A 14,919-nucleotide genomic window follows, 5' to 3' on the forward strand; every position below is an offset into this window, starting at 1 on the left:
TAGCAAGTCAAAAGTATTTGCAAACATACCTGTGAGAATGGGGTGTGCCTCTGCATAATTAAAGAGTTGTAGAACTTCCTGATCAACTCATCCAAAGAGTTGATGTGTTGCAGTCTGTTGTGCAAAAACTGCCGACGATGTGTACCCGTGAAAGGCTGAAGGTTCGTAGATGGGCACGTTCTAACCAAACCTTCGTGCTTCTTAACACCGATAGGAAGGTCACATCTGGAGCTAGTCAATGCACAGCGTAAGTTTAAGATGATATTTACTATTAAACATGATTTGGAGGAGGAGTGGGTGGGGATGGGAGTGGGAGTTGTATGGACATGTGAGTGTCATTACAAATATTTTTTTTGTTTGGTTCTGGGGTCACAAGAGAAATTGTACTCAAGATTTTTGCATCTATTGGTGAAAGGAGAAGCGTGTGTGTGCGTGTGAGCCTGTGTGCGTGCATGTTATAATCACGGCCACCGCTAGCTAATTGTATGAACAGGAAATCATCCACGGATATTTCTTGTATTTCCGATATTCTCGTGAATCCGATTTGCATTCAGGAACAGAACGATTATGGTTAACCATACTGAAATTGCCACTCTTTCATCTAAATGCTGAAAATTATGTTTAAAAAATGATTTGAATTACAGATTTTGGGCTCGTAACAGCAGGTTTAAAGTGTCCATCGAGCCGAACTGAGTCACTGTAAACACACTCACAGCACATGCACAAAAGGCCTCATTTAGCATTCATACGTCATTTCGAAATTCACGTATTACAAAAGGTGAGGAGGGGGTTATTGAAGCAATCATTCATTCATTCATTCAATTCATTCTTCATGGTCATCGTTAGCATCATTACACCACAGAATGTGTTATTTTGAATAACTCGTCAACTGCTCGATTCATGTCATCACGGGCGTCGCTTTGTCACAAAACTTTTATTTATCTTCAAGAGTTATGTGCATGGGGATTATGGAGGAAATAACTCGACCGTCTTGTTTACGGTCGTCATGGTACTCCCACGGTATTCCTCTCGAAACCTAATTTCATAGTAGGTGACACTATCTATCAATTCTTAGAATCTCATGATGCAAATCTCTTTTAGCTGCTGTTTCCAGCTATACCTTGTACTTCCTTTTGAAATTTTGGACATCTATGACGTCATAAGCCAGGTCAAAGCATCTGGAATTTTGCAGGTTACACCAAAGCAAAAGGTCGATTGCTTACTTAAGGACTCGGTTGATGAAACCAACTTCGGAGAAATGGCAAAAGTAAAAAAAGAGAAGAGAAATGTTGAGAGAATATCGAGTTTCTCAAAAAAGGGACTTGTTGAGCAATGAACATGACGTCACCAGCGATGTTGACGTTTCGCCAGAACGTGGGCTGTTTGTATTTCTGCAATGACTGTTTGTGCGTACCATGACACTTACTCCATTGCCATCGGTTGCTCACTAATTGCTTCCGGTTAGTGAGGCACTCACATATTACAAAATAAGAACTCGATTCAAGCAACTCATGGCTTCCTACACGAAGAGTTATGGCAAAACATGTTCGAGCCTTTCAACTTGTTTGGGGTTCGATTCCCGACCTGATGAGAAAATGTCACATTGTGTGTTGTTACATCAATGAATGGCTATCCTTCGATGGCCGTTAAGCCGGGTGTCCCATCTGATAGCATTCACTGGTGGATGTTAGAGCTGTCACGATAGCCTGGAGGTATGTATATTCGCCTCCAAGCTGTCTAGCCTGGGTTCGAATCCCGACCCAGACATAAACTGTCATCCTGGTGTTACGCATGCAAGGTGATTCATCAATGTGTGTGCCGTTTGTCGGATGGACGTCGAACTTGACGTCCCATCTACCGGCACGAGTTGGTGGATGTTATATTAAAGAACCCACGGTGTCCTTCGCAAAGAGTGGGTGAGCTATCTCCAGCATCATGGCCAAATTCCAAATTCCTGCCGTGACTTGCTGAGTCGGAGTGGCCTGTCCAGAATTGCAGCTAAGTAAGTGCTTCGGCAGCACTGACGCTCTGCATAGGCCACAGGACATCATGATGATGAAGATGTTGATGTTGGTGGTGGTGAATGTTCAAGATCAGGCGAGTTATCGCTGGCACCCTCAAGAAATTCCGAATTCGACATGCTTTAACGTGCAGGGGCACTTTTGCAGCTGCACTCAGCAATGCTGCAACCATCTTGTCTCATTTGTGAACGATGGCTCACGCCTTCCTTTTCACAAACTTTTCACTTCTCTTCCCAATCCTCCCACACTCCATTTTCTCTCTCTCCTATCATCCTCCCTTGTCTTCCATTTCTCTCTTCAGCTCTCACACCCCCTTTTATAAATGCCCATGCTGCGTATGTAATAAGTAGATGTCGCCGACATATATTCGTGAAACATTTGTTTACAATTTAGGAAGGGATCTGTCTTCTGCGTGAAATAATGCTCAACTAGTTCACTTAAGCCTTGTGGTTCTTGCTGAGCTTCTTTGGGCAGACTTCAGCAGTCCTGTTTTGCAAGCCTCACACTGTCCCTTCTTCGTTGTCTTGTGGAATGCCATTCAACTCTTCTCTTTCGAGCCAAGTATCATTCCCAGCTGTTTTGCCATCTGTGCATGCTCGTGGTACAAAGCTATTCTTATTTTGATCAAGGTGTGAAACGAAGACGTGATCACCTTGCTGGTAAAACCTTTAATCGTAGTACGTACCACCTTGAACAAACAGCTGGATAGTGGAGGAACGAAACCCATGATGTGATCACACGCAACCTGGAAGATGACAAACTGTGGTTGTGCATTCCTGATGCCTGGCTGGAAATTCTTCCTGACGTGAAATGACCGCCCTCTGGTGGACATACAGCGATCGCGTCCTGGTCTTGACCCTGTTCGGAGCCTGTTTATCCAATATTATATTCCACAGCCAATGTCGTGGATACACTGAGTGATCGTTCTGCCTCTGTGTGTTGTCGTTATGATAGGCATCCTATTACGCCACGACTTGCAAGTGTAAATACACCTATTTTAAAGCTGTCCAACTCAAACTGGTCTGAGCGATGGGTAGGCCATTGTGGTCCAAAACAGCCCATGAACCAAACCAGCTCTATGAGCCGAACTCTTTACCAAACTCTCTTTTATTTCATCAGTTGTCTACCCAAGGACAGATTGACATTTCTTACCCATCAGTCTCATGGCAAGGATTGCACTGGGTGGTCTGTCATTGCTTTACCAGCACTATTGATGGCAGGAATTTGTGATTTGGCAAAGGTGCCACCATCCAGCACCAGCAGCGATGGCTTAACATCCAATCTGACATACGGCGTACTCATTTATGCAACAGCTAGCTTGCTAACAGGATGACAGTCTGTAGTCTGGTCTGGAATTTAACCCAGACTACCGAGATATCATGCCAGTCCAACACAACATTGTACCCAAAACATCCTACAAATTTTATAGGAATAATATCCACCTCATTTCCTGCACTAATTGCCTTTTTCTGTTAGAGGTGGTAGAAAGTTCAGTTGGTCACATACTCACCATTGAGCTGTCTCGTCTGGGTTCCACGACAGATGGGATCAAACTTCATGAAGAACTACCATTGTGATACAATTCCGGTAGGGTGTGCTGTATCTTTGGGAATGCCATCCACTCAATGGTCGATGGGATCATCAAGTTGTCTATCCCATCAAAATGCCAAAGATTGCACGACACACATCAAAAGGAGTAGGCGATTGTGCTGTGCCAGCCAAATTCCCTGTATCTATATATTACTAAAACTCTCATCTTGTATGTATGTATGTATGTTCCTGAAATACAGCCAAAACGGTACACGATAGCACAGAAATTTTAGGGCCACATTACTTACCATTCTCCTGCGGTGTGCAGTATCAAGTTTCATTCAAATCGAGCAACGAAAAAATTATTTAGAAATCAATTCCCGATTCAGTGAAGTACTTTTCGGGAGAATTTCATCAATGTAAACAACCTCAGCGGTACAGTTCGCCAGAGCTATCTTTTTTTTCTTCTTGAAATGATTTATGACAAAATCTCAAACATTTAGTATAGACAAAGAACAATTTATTTTTAAGCATAAAATAAACATTGACATTTTGATCTAACACTTCCGTGTTCATTAATAAATAAAATTGTGTTTAGAAGATTACGCACAATAATTTATTCGACTTTCTTTTCTCTGTTTTTGTTTTCACATTGACGCGCAGTATCAAGTTTTGTTCAAATCAGGCAATGAAAAAATTATTTTAAAAATCAATTTCCGATTCAGTGAAGTACTCTTCGGGAGAATTTGATCAATGCAAACAACCTCAGCGGTATAGCTCGCTGGAGCTATCTTCTTCTTTTTTTTTTTATCAACCGCTGTCACAACCCAACGAGTTCACGGGTCGTCTCATGTATTATATAAATGATAAAGCGATGTTTATGTTCAGTTAAAATGAAGTTGATTCTGATAATTATGTCATTCTTTTAATTCATTCGTAATAAGTTCACTCTCATTGGTCTCAGGATACCCAGTCAGCATCAATCGCCAGAATCGGTCATTTTACACCAAAAATTACCAGAAATATCCTTTCAACAAGAGCAATCGACTCATTAACAATAACTAGTGCATGCCAGTATGTGCATGCCTGTAAGTGTGTGGCCGTACGTGCGTGGCCGTACATGCAAACAAAAATAAAATAATAAACTTTCAAACCGCGTGCCAGAAACAATAACCACACAGGCCGTTCCTTCGCTCTCGCATGCCCGTACGTGCATGGCCGTATGTGCGTGGCCGTACGTGCAAAAAAAAAAAAAAAAAACTTTCAAACAAACACACAGGCCGTTCCTTCGCTCTCGTAAATGACAACTGGATTCGGGCATTGTGTTTATCTATAAATGCGCATAAGAAATCGAGAAATTATTAGAATACAGTAAGTCATCACTATCCGGAAGTGGTGCGTGCCCGTACGGAATGTTCGCATGCATTCCACAAATTATCGCTTTCATTGAAGTAACAACTGCGGTGATACTTACACACACAGAGTTAATTAAAATCCAAATTAACATCAAGTTTACCTCCCTGTCTTTGCCAACCATGACATTCGCTGCCTTTGACCATTGCCACTCTGACGTCACGGTGAGGCGACATGGTAGGATTTGTAGGAGACCTGAAAGTACAGTGTCATTAGGTATTCCATGTTCGAATTGTTTTAGTTTTAAAATAGTTTTAAAAAAATAGTTTGCAAAGCATACCACCAAAATGAGATGTATTTCGTTGGCAAGCATGTTGAGTAAAGCTGAATTCCTTAACACTTCCAAAGGCCACACCGTTTTGACACTTGGAAACAAAAAAAAGTTTTGCACTTTTTTTGATAAATTATTTTCGGAACAATTTTTCTTCAATAAATAAATTATTATAAAAATTGTCCACATGTACACACCTTCATCTCTTTAGCACCTCTTCATAAACAACATTGTTGAGGAAACGCTGTCATAAACGACGACTGGATTGGGGCATTGTGTTTAAGAAAATCGAGAAAGAAATCGAGAAAGAAAGAATACAGTAAGTCGATAAATCCAGAAAGAATACAGTAAGTCGTCACTATCTGGAAGTCGGGAAGTTAAGTCCTCACTGTCCGGAAGTTCTCATATCGCAGTTACGGTTATTCGCAATTTAGTTTTAATGGCCAATTATTCAATTAGCGCCAACGTATTTTGCCTTTTTGCAATGTCATCGCAAGGAAAAACACAAAGAGAAGAGAAGAGAAGAGAAAAAGAAAAAAAGAAAAAAACGTACGTGCAAAAAAACAAAAAAACAAAAATAAATAAATGAATTAATAAAACTTTCAAACAAACTCACAGGCCGTTCCTTCGCTCTCGCAAACGAAGACTGGATTGGGGCATTGTGTTTATCTATAAATGCACATAAGAAATCGAGAAATTATTAGAATACACTAAGTCATCACTATCCGGAAGTCTGTACGTTGTAACCCGTAATGGGGAACACGACTGAAGTTCTCTTCCCCATCGGCCATGCCTACGCAGCAACGTGTCTTGTCATTGGTTGGTAAATAAATGGCCATAACTTGGGAAGTACTTGTCCGATTAATATCAAACCTTGAAAACGCACATACTCAGGTCCCCAGCAATATACCTGGCAAGTTTCAATTAGATCGGACCAGTGGTTGTCGAGAAACAGCGGTCACAGACACACACACACACACACACACACACACACACACACACACACACACACACACTGCTGCTGGATTTATATATAGATGGACTCGAGAGTTTTGCAACAGGAGTTTGATTTGTTGAGCTGTGTATAACATCACGTTTTTGGAAGCGATACATTGGTAAAGTTATTTTTTGAAATGAACATTAGTAGGGTAAGAATACTGATTCTGGCTCACTTTTCCCCATGTAAATGAATGGGGGATTTTCAGCGATTTATATTTTTTTTCCCTAAAAATAAATCCCCTTTTTATCCCAAGGTATATTTATTTGTCTCCCCTTTTAACTTGGAGGTTGAACCTCATTGAATTGAACAGCTCACTCATTGAACCTATAAAGATTTGTTCATTCTCAAATTCCTTCAATAGTTTAATTTTCTTTGCACAATAATCCCCATCTAAAATATTGACAAACAAAACATTTGAATCTTTATATTTTTTAAGATACCCCATTTGTGCCATTACGAAATGATAAACTTCTCTTAATGCTCTTGTTTAACCACCTCCTGAGCCACAGGTTATTTTTTGTTAAGCCCCGCCCACTTTTCTTTAAGCCCCGCCCACTTTTGCTAAGCTCCGCCCACTTTTCATAAGGTATTTTTTCTAAGCCACGCCCACTTTTCCTAAGCCCCGCCCACTTTTGCTAAGCTCCGCCCACTTTTCATAAGGTAGTTTTTTCTAAGCCACGCTTACTTTTCCTAAGCCCCGCCCACTTTTGCTAAGCTCCGCCCACTTTTCATAAGGTATTTTTTTCTAAGCCACGCCCACTTTTCCTAAGCCCCGCCCACTTTTGCTAAGCTCCGCCCACTTTTCATAAGGTATTTTTTCTAAGCCACGCCCACTTTTCCTAAGCCCCGCCCACTTTTGCTAAGCTCCGCCCACTTTTCATAAGGTATTTTTTCTAAGCCACGCCCACTTTTCCTAAGCTCCGCCTACTTTTCATAAGGTATTTTTTCTAAGCCACGCCCACTTTTCCTAAGCTCCGCCTACTTTTGCTAAGCCCCGCCCACTCTTACATCATTTCCAGTTCATCTCTGACTCACAAAGAAATCACTAGAAAATTACAGGATGTTATGGTTTTGAAAAATTTCCCAATGAAGGCTTGCCTAGGCTTGCCCAGGAATTTCCAAAGGAAACCACACCCACCAGTCTTTCTCTATAAAAGCTTCAAACCCAGGCTCCATTTTAAACATTTGTTCTTGCTGGCAATGGTGTTCTGTGTGCTTGTCTCAAACTCTCTGTCTTCTATGGAACTAAACCTTCAAGTTGATGAACTGGATTCAAACCTCTTATCTATTGAGGTAAGATTTTTTATTTTCCTATTTTCAAACTTTGATTGAAGCATACTCATTTAATAATTAAATAACTTAATTAATACATTATTATTTTCTCTCACAGGAAATTGTATCTGAAAATACTGCTTTTGCTACAACTTGGGGAAATTGTTGGCTTGGTTGAAGACCTTGAGTGGGATGACTTTGGTGTTCCTTGGAACTCTCTGTCTTCTATGGAACTAAACCTTCAAGTTGATGAACTGGATTCAAACCTCTTATCTATTGAGGTAAGATTTTTTATTTTCCTATTTTCAAACTTTGATTGAAGCATACTCATTTAATAATTAAATAACTTAATTAATACATTATTATTTTCTCTCACAGGAAATTGTGTCTGAAATACGAAATGAAAATACTGCTTTTGCTACAACTTGGGGCGAAATTGTTGGCTTGGTTGAAGACCTTATGAGCGACCAAGACCCACAGAACGAGTTCGTCCTTGATGACCCAACCAAAGAGTTATACCTTGGAGACCAGCAAAATCCTGAAAAAGAGTTTTACAGCAATAGTACTCATTGTGAGTTATCAAGACAATACCCACTGAACAAGTTATACCTTGATGAGCCAGAATACAAGTTTTACCTTGGAGACTCACAAATTTTGAAAAAATCAGTAAATGAGTTCTGCCTTGATGGTTTAAATAACTACCTTGGAGACTCAGGAAAAGGGTTCTGCCAAGATGGTTCTAAATATGGGGCCTACCTTGGAGACTCACAAATTTTGAAAAAATCAGTAAATGAGTTCTGCCTTGATGGTTTAAATAACTACCTTGGAGACTCAGGAAAAGGGTTCTGCCAAGATGGTTCTAAATATGGGGCCTACCTTGGAGACTCACAAATTTTGAAAAAATCAGTAAATGAGTTCTGCCTTGATGGTTTAAATAACTACCTTGGAGACTCAGGAAAAGGGTTCTGCCAAGATGGTTCTAAATATGGGGCCTACCTTGGAGACTCACAAATTTTGAAAAATCAGTAAATGAGTTCTGCCTTGATGGTTTAAATAACTACCTTGGAGACTCAGGAAAAGGGTTCTGCCAAGATGGTTCTAAATATGGGGCCTACCTTGGAGACTCACAAATTTTGAAAAAATCAGTAAATGAGTTCTGCCTTGATGGTTTAAATAACTACCTTGGAGACTCAGGAAAAGGGTTCTGCCAAGATGGTTCTAAATATGGGGCCTACCTTGGAGACTCACAAATTTTGAAAAAATCAGTAAATGAGTTATCCTTAAGAGACTTTGTAAGTTGGTTTTACTTTGAATACTTGAAATGTGGGTTCTGGATTGATAACTCACAATGTGATACATATCTTGGAAACTCAACGGGAATGTGGTTATACCTTGAAGACTTGGAAAGTTGGGTTTATGTTGGACACTTGAAACTTTTTTGGGGGCTTTTATTTATTTATTTATTTATTTATTATTATTATTATTTTATTTATTTATATTTTGGAGACTTTTGGAGTTGCTATCACTCTTTGGGATCTAAACCTATCGATGTAGTTCTTTGTCGGATAGTGCTTGATGGGAGCAAGATCAAGAAAGTTCTGGGAAGAAAGTGCAGGCTTACTCCCCCTTTCTACGTCATCAAACCTGAAAGCCTTAAAAGACAGAATTGGAAGAAGAAAAAAAAAAACGTAAAAATATATATATATATATATATATATATAGGTGGAAATCTCATTTTGAAAAAGACATTGTGTTGGGCGAGGATTGAGTTGGGGTTGAGATTTTGAATGTGAGGGTTGGGGTTGAGATTTTGAATGTGAGGGTTGGGACACACACACATACACACCAACAAACAAAGTTAAGCCTTGACTTCAGTTGAGGATTCTGTGTTTGGGGTTCACAGATCTAAGAACGTCCCCCTTGACACACATTATATACTGTTATACACCTCGGACTTGGCCCTCGAGTGTCCACAACGGTGTATAGTAGGAGGGAGTGAAGCGCCAACCTATTGCTCCCATTACACACACACACACACAAACAAAAGTTAAACCTTGACTATTCAGTTGAGGATTCTGTGTTTGGGGTTCACAGATCTAAGAACGTCCCCCTTGACACACATTATATACTGTAATACACCTCGGACTTGTCCCTCTAGTGTCCACAAAGGTGTATTATATGCTTAGTTTTGTCTTTTGTAATTCCTGTGAATAAAATGAACCTAAAATCTCTTCCCCTTCCAAATCATATATTTTATAAGTCCAAGGAACTGTATCTATTACATCAACAATTTTAAAAAGTTCTTTCGTCCATCGTTCAGTAAAACCCTTTTCAAAATGAGATTTCCACCTATATATTCTTACGATATCACCAACTTTGAACTTAGGTTTTCTGACATTAATCTCTTTTTCATATTTTAATTTTGTAAATGTTTCTGATGGCTTCATATTCGTTGACGTGTGAATCGTGTCATTATACTTATCCACAATATCCTGAATAAAAGATAACCATTGTTGTGAACCGAGTTGTGTGAATTTTTTATATAGTCTCTCTTTTAAGGTACGATTAAAACGTTCAACAACAACTGCCTTCCCTTCATTAAAGGTACTGTATAATGTAATACTGTTATTTTTTAAAAAATTCATAAATGTCTTGTTATAAAACTCTCTACCCTCATCAGTCCACAATTTCTTAGGTTTTCTCTTACTTTTATTAAATATCTGTTGAAAAGCTAACACAAGAGTATTACCTGTTTTGTTTTTAAAGGGACAACCCACGCATATCTACTCCTCAAATCAATAACGGTTAAAGCATACTTGTACCCCTTATCATTATTGAGTTCAATCAAATCAGCAGACCAGATATAATCAACTTCCTTGGAATAAACTTTCCTTCTCTGAAACTTTGTGAATATTGGTTTATGTAATTCATCAGCTAATTGCTCTTCAGTCTTAATGGCATCATTAGAGCCTATAAGTTTTTTGAATTTCCAAGTCCAAGTTTCAATTTAGCACTAATCATCTTCTTCACGATGAACCTATCAACTTTTTCTCTCAAGGTTGGATTTTGTATCAGAGACAAATTATACAACATTTCTCTATCGGCTTCATGCTTTTCTTCCAACGTTGTGGTATTCCCATAATCAATATCGTGTCTCATGCACACTTCATCAACTCTATTGATTGGTTTACTCCAGGATTTAGGATTGTCTGCCTCATCTAATCTTTTATCTAAGTTTGTGCCTGGACCACAGAAAGAATAACCTGGAAGATGTAATTCCCTGGTATTCCAGTAGTTGTAAATTTACTTCCTGATAAAAACTTTTGTATATCTCCTCCGAGTTTGTGTTTGGAGATAAATTGATTTTTTTTTTTGAACCACACACCGAACATATACCTTTTTGTATAACCCTGTTATTTTTACTTTTAATATATGAAATATTTTTAGTATTAGTTTTCTTTTTACATTTGAGACAATAACTCATTTATTTATGAGAAAAATTTCTGCAGAGTGCAAAAACCTTTTTAGTTTCCAACATGCACATTTGAATCTTAATTTTTAAAACATAAAGAATCCTTAGAAATGCCTTCACTCTCTCCTCCATTTATTTAAGAAAAAACTTGAATTAAAATACATGTCTTCTCGATGTCGATAGTCTTGTCGAAAGTATTGCAAATAGACTTTTTAATTCTTTGTATTCCTCCCTGGTGAGATAAGTTAATTTCTTTAATACCTCTATTCTTTTTTGAATCTCACTGGTTTCCATATTTTGATATGTATTCATTCTCTCTCTTTCCTCCCTCTCTCTCTTCTCTCTTTCCTCCTTCTCTCTCTCCTCCTCCTCCTTTTCCTCCTCTTCCCTCTCTTCTTCAACTCCTTCCTCATCCCTTACTATACTTGAATCGTTTACACCCCATAGAATATTATACATATATTCATCAGGATTTCTTGTTATTCCTGTATCCAAAATAATTTTTTTACAACAGGATACCAATAAAATTTCTTTTGAATTTCTAAAAGAGCCTTACCTTTTCTTAACCTTATAATTTTTTCATTATTTAACATTCTAATTAAATCTAAAGTTGTTGGTTTATCAACATCAGCATAATGCCAATCTTTTATTGAAAATACCTCATTCTTATGTTGTAGAACATATTTATTAAAATACCGAATACCCTTTTCTTGAAGGTATGCTTGAACACAGAAATGATAATTTTCTTGAAGCCTTCTTGCTGTCATTTATGTATTAGAAATATATGTTAGAATAATATTATGGCACGAAACACCTCCCCATCTTCCCATCGTTAAATCATTTTGTATTTCCTTACTTATTATATATAATCCTGTTTTTTCTGTTTTCATGAGATAAACAAGGGCAAAACCATTATTATATTTACCCTTATTAAATTCTTTTATTTGTTGTTTACTAATCGTGGCTCCACAAAACTCATTCTCGATACCAAGTGGATAATATTCTTCCTTACGAGACTGATTTAATTGTTCCAGGTCTTCGAGGTTAATTTTAAATGACCAATTATACCCTAAATCATTCATATCATACCCCCATTGTTCTATTCTCATACAAACGATACGCCCTTCTTTATAAAAATTTATTTTAATTCGAACTGTGAATTCTGTATGACCTGGAGATAATATCAACACTTCTGTATCTTTAGAATACACAGCCGTTTTATTTAAGTATATATATTGTGATAAATCGCTTAATCTCACCAAGTCATTCGCGTCAGTCGGGCTTGGATAATTTTTTAATTTATAAGCATTTTTCATGTTAATATTTTTGTTTATATTATATTTATATCGTTCAGCCTGTGCCTTTGTATAATAATTTGATAAATCAATATCCAGTTCTTGAGATACACCAAAGATAGAACCATCTTTACCAACATAAGTCATTTATATTAGATTAAAAATAATATCATAAAATTTTTTATTTTTGTTGAGTTGAAATAACACATATAGACATAATTGACCACAACACTTGGAATTTAATTCTTGGACTTGAAATGTTTGATAAACACCATTCTGTAAGAATTTTATGACTTCAACAGGTGGTGGAAGACCAAAACTATCAAAATAATATTTGTCTTGACTATTAAAAATACAAACCCAATGAGAACCGTTCCCATCATTATCTTCTAAGTTCATAATAATATTCTTTGTATGTTTCGACACATTTGTTAATTCATCTCTCATACAAATAACCACATTATGAATTTTTAATTTCTTACAATATTTGACAAGTTGTAAATTTGATGTTGTATTCTTTCCAAATTCTTTCAACCACTCATCAATGCTCATTTATTTATTAGAAAGATATAATCCATTACCTCTTTTCGTTAATTTTACACCTGCTTGTGCTATAGAAGAAAGCATATCTCCAACTAACAATCTCGCTTTATCAGGCAGACCTTCAAGTTTTTCAGCAAAATCTACAATTACACCACTTCCACTAATTTGTTTCTCCAACTCTTTGTTATGTCTTTCCAATTCTTTTTGAGCCTGGAGTTGAGCCTTCCTTTCGTTGGCAGTTTTGACCGCTGTTGAAATACCACCCGTCAATGCTCCAACCGCACTTAAACCAGCAAATAAAGGAATTAGAAATGGGAGAAATCCTCCACTCGTCTCTCTTATTGAATATTTTTTTAACATTGGTTTTGTCATTTTAATTTTAAGTGAGCCAGTGTCATTCAAGATTTTAACCTGTTCTCTTGTGAGCAAAACATCAATTCTTACTGCTCCTTTTCTCTGAATTGTATTAACGTTAATCGTACAAGGCTTTTGATTTTGAACACAAGATGATAGTTTATGAAGATTGATTTGATTAACATATACCCCAGTTGGTACTTTGCCACTCATTTATTTAACAAAAAAAATTATGTGAGACTAATCATCACACCATTATCTGTATTAATCTGCAATTCTGTTTCTTCCAAAAGCAAACAATATGTATCAACTTCTTCACTCTCTCCTCTTTCAATGTATAGGGAAGTATCCACTCGATTAGACTTTATAGTTTCTTTTTGAGCGCTCAGGTCAAACGTATAGATTGTATACAAACTTTTAAATGCTGTCATATCCAAAATAGGTTCTTTATTTCCATTACTTTCACACACCTTTTGGTAAGACTTGTATGCTTCAGCAAAATCATTTTTTCCCAATTAATTTCCAATCTATCTCGTGGATAAAATGTTCCATCTAGAGAAACGCGAAGTTGTTTCACCTTAGCATTATCACTCAATGCATTATTCTTATCAGTCGCAGTATCACCATCTGGCTTTTTAAAAATCATCCACAGATATCGTGGCTTTCCTTCCAGAACACCCAAATTCCACGTGTAAGTAGTTTGATTGAGTTTAACGTGTTGACATCTTCTTTTGAGGTATGATACACTGAGTGGTTTTTGAGTTAAGTCTTCGATTCAACATCTCTTCTGTTTTAAGATTAGGAGTATATTCACTGATATACCAACTCATCTCCTCAATTACAAATTTATTCTGATCACCAAAAGCATTACCAACACCAAAAAGCAATCTATTTTCATTATCATTCCTTTGTAGTTGAAATCTAATTTTAAGACCATACAGAACTTTATCATAATCACAAAATCCAAATATACCTTTAAGAGGAACTGCCACAGTAAAACTATTTTCTGCTTTTGTATCATCATTATACATTCCTTTCCTTTGAGTATACCCAGGGTCTGTGTTTGTTCCCGTTGACATATCAGGAATAAAACCTTCGACAGACCCCTTTCCCATTCTATCACTGAATGTATAGAGTGTAAATTTCATCATTTCAGATACAGCAGAGACATAATCAACCGCTTCAACTTCTTGTGTTCCAATATACAATCGCACACTATCAAACATTTTCCAGAAGAAATCATTTACAAGTGTAGCGTTTGTGTTATTCCCAGCCTTAGTGAATTTAAATTTACACAACAAGAAACTTTCGGAGAGATTCAAATAGGTTTGTTGATTATTTATTTCAAAACTTTTTGTACCATTTGTATTCCAGTCTGTTCCAGTTATTGCATTTACCTTGAAGTAATCTTCTTTTTAGTGGAGTTTGAGATAATAATAGTATCATCCAAATCATAGATACTATCAATTGCTTCCATACTTGTATTTATTTAGGAAAAAAGATGTTAAAACTTTTGAAACCCTGATCCAAGTATTTGAATTATTTTCTGTCGTTCTTGGGGGACAACTGAGTTTTACCTTTCTTAATTTCTTTTATTGCTTGTAATTTATGAGATTCTTTCTGAGCATCTTTTATACTCTTTACAGCACCTGCTACATTTCCCACAGCAGAAGCAGTTGAACCAATTAGGTCTTTATGTTTAAGAATAGTTGAACCAATACCCATGAGAGTATCAATTATCCCATCTC

General features: G+C 37.2%; 1 long non-coding RNA gene across 1 annotated transcript; it reads left to right on the forward strand.

Moving 5' to 3' along the window:
- The first annotated feature begins 270 nt into the window (after nucleotides 1-270).
- On the forward strand, nucleotides 271-10,027 carry LOC147025819 (uncharacterized). The gene is made up of 2 exons (XR_015058016.1): nucleotides 271-7,788; nucleotides 7,886-10,027. It is a non-coding gene; the product is annotated as an uncharacterized LOC147025819 (long non-coding RNA).
- The last annotated feature ends 4,892 nt before the right edge of the window (nucleotides 10,028-14,919 follow it).

Source organism: Eptatretus burgeri, chromosome 5 (genome assembly GCF_056783735.1).
Source record: "Eptatretus burgeri isolate ZD-2024b chromosome 5, Ebu_testis_v1, whole genome shotgun sequence".
Taxonomy (NCBI): domain Eukaryota; kingdom Metazoa; phylum Chordata; class Myxini; order Myxiniformes; family Myxinidae; genus Eptatretus; species Eptatretus burgeri.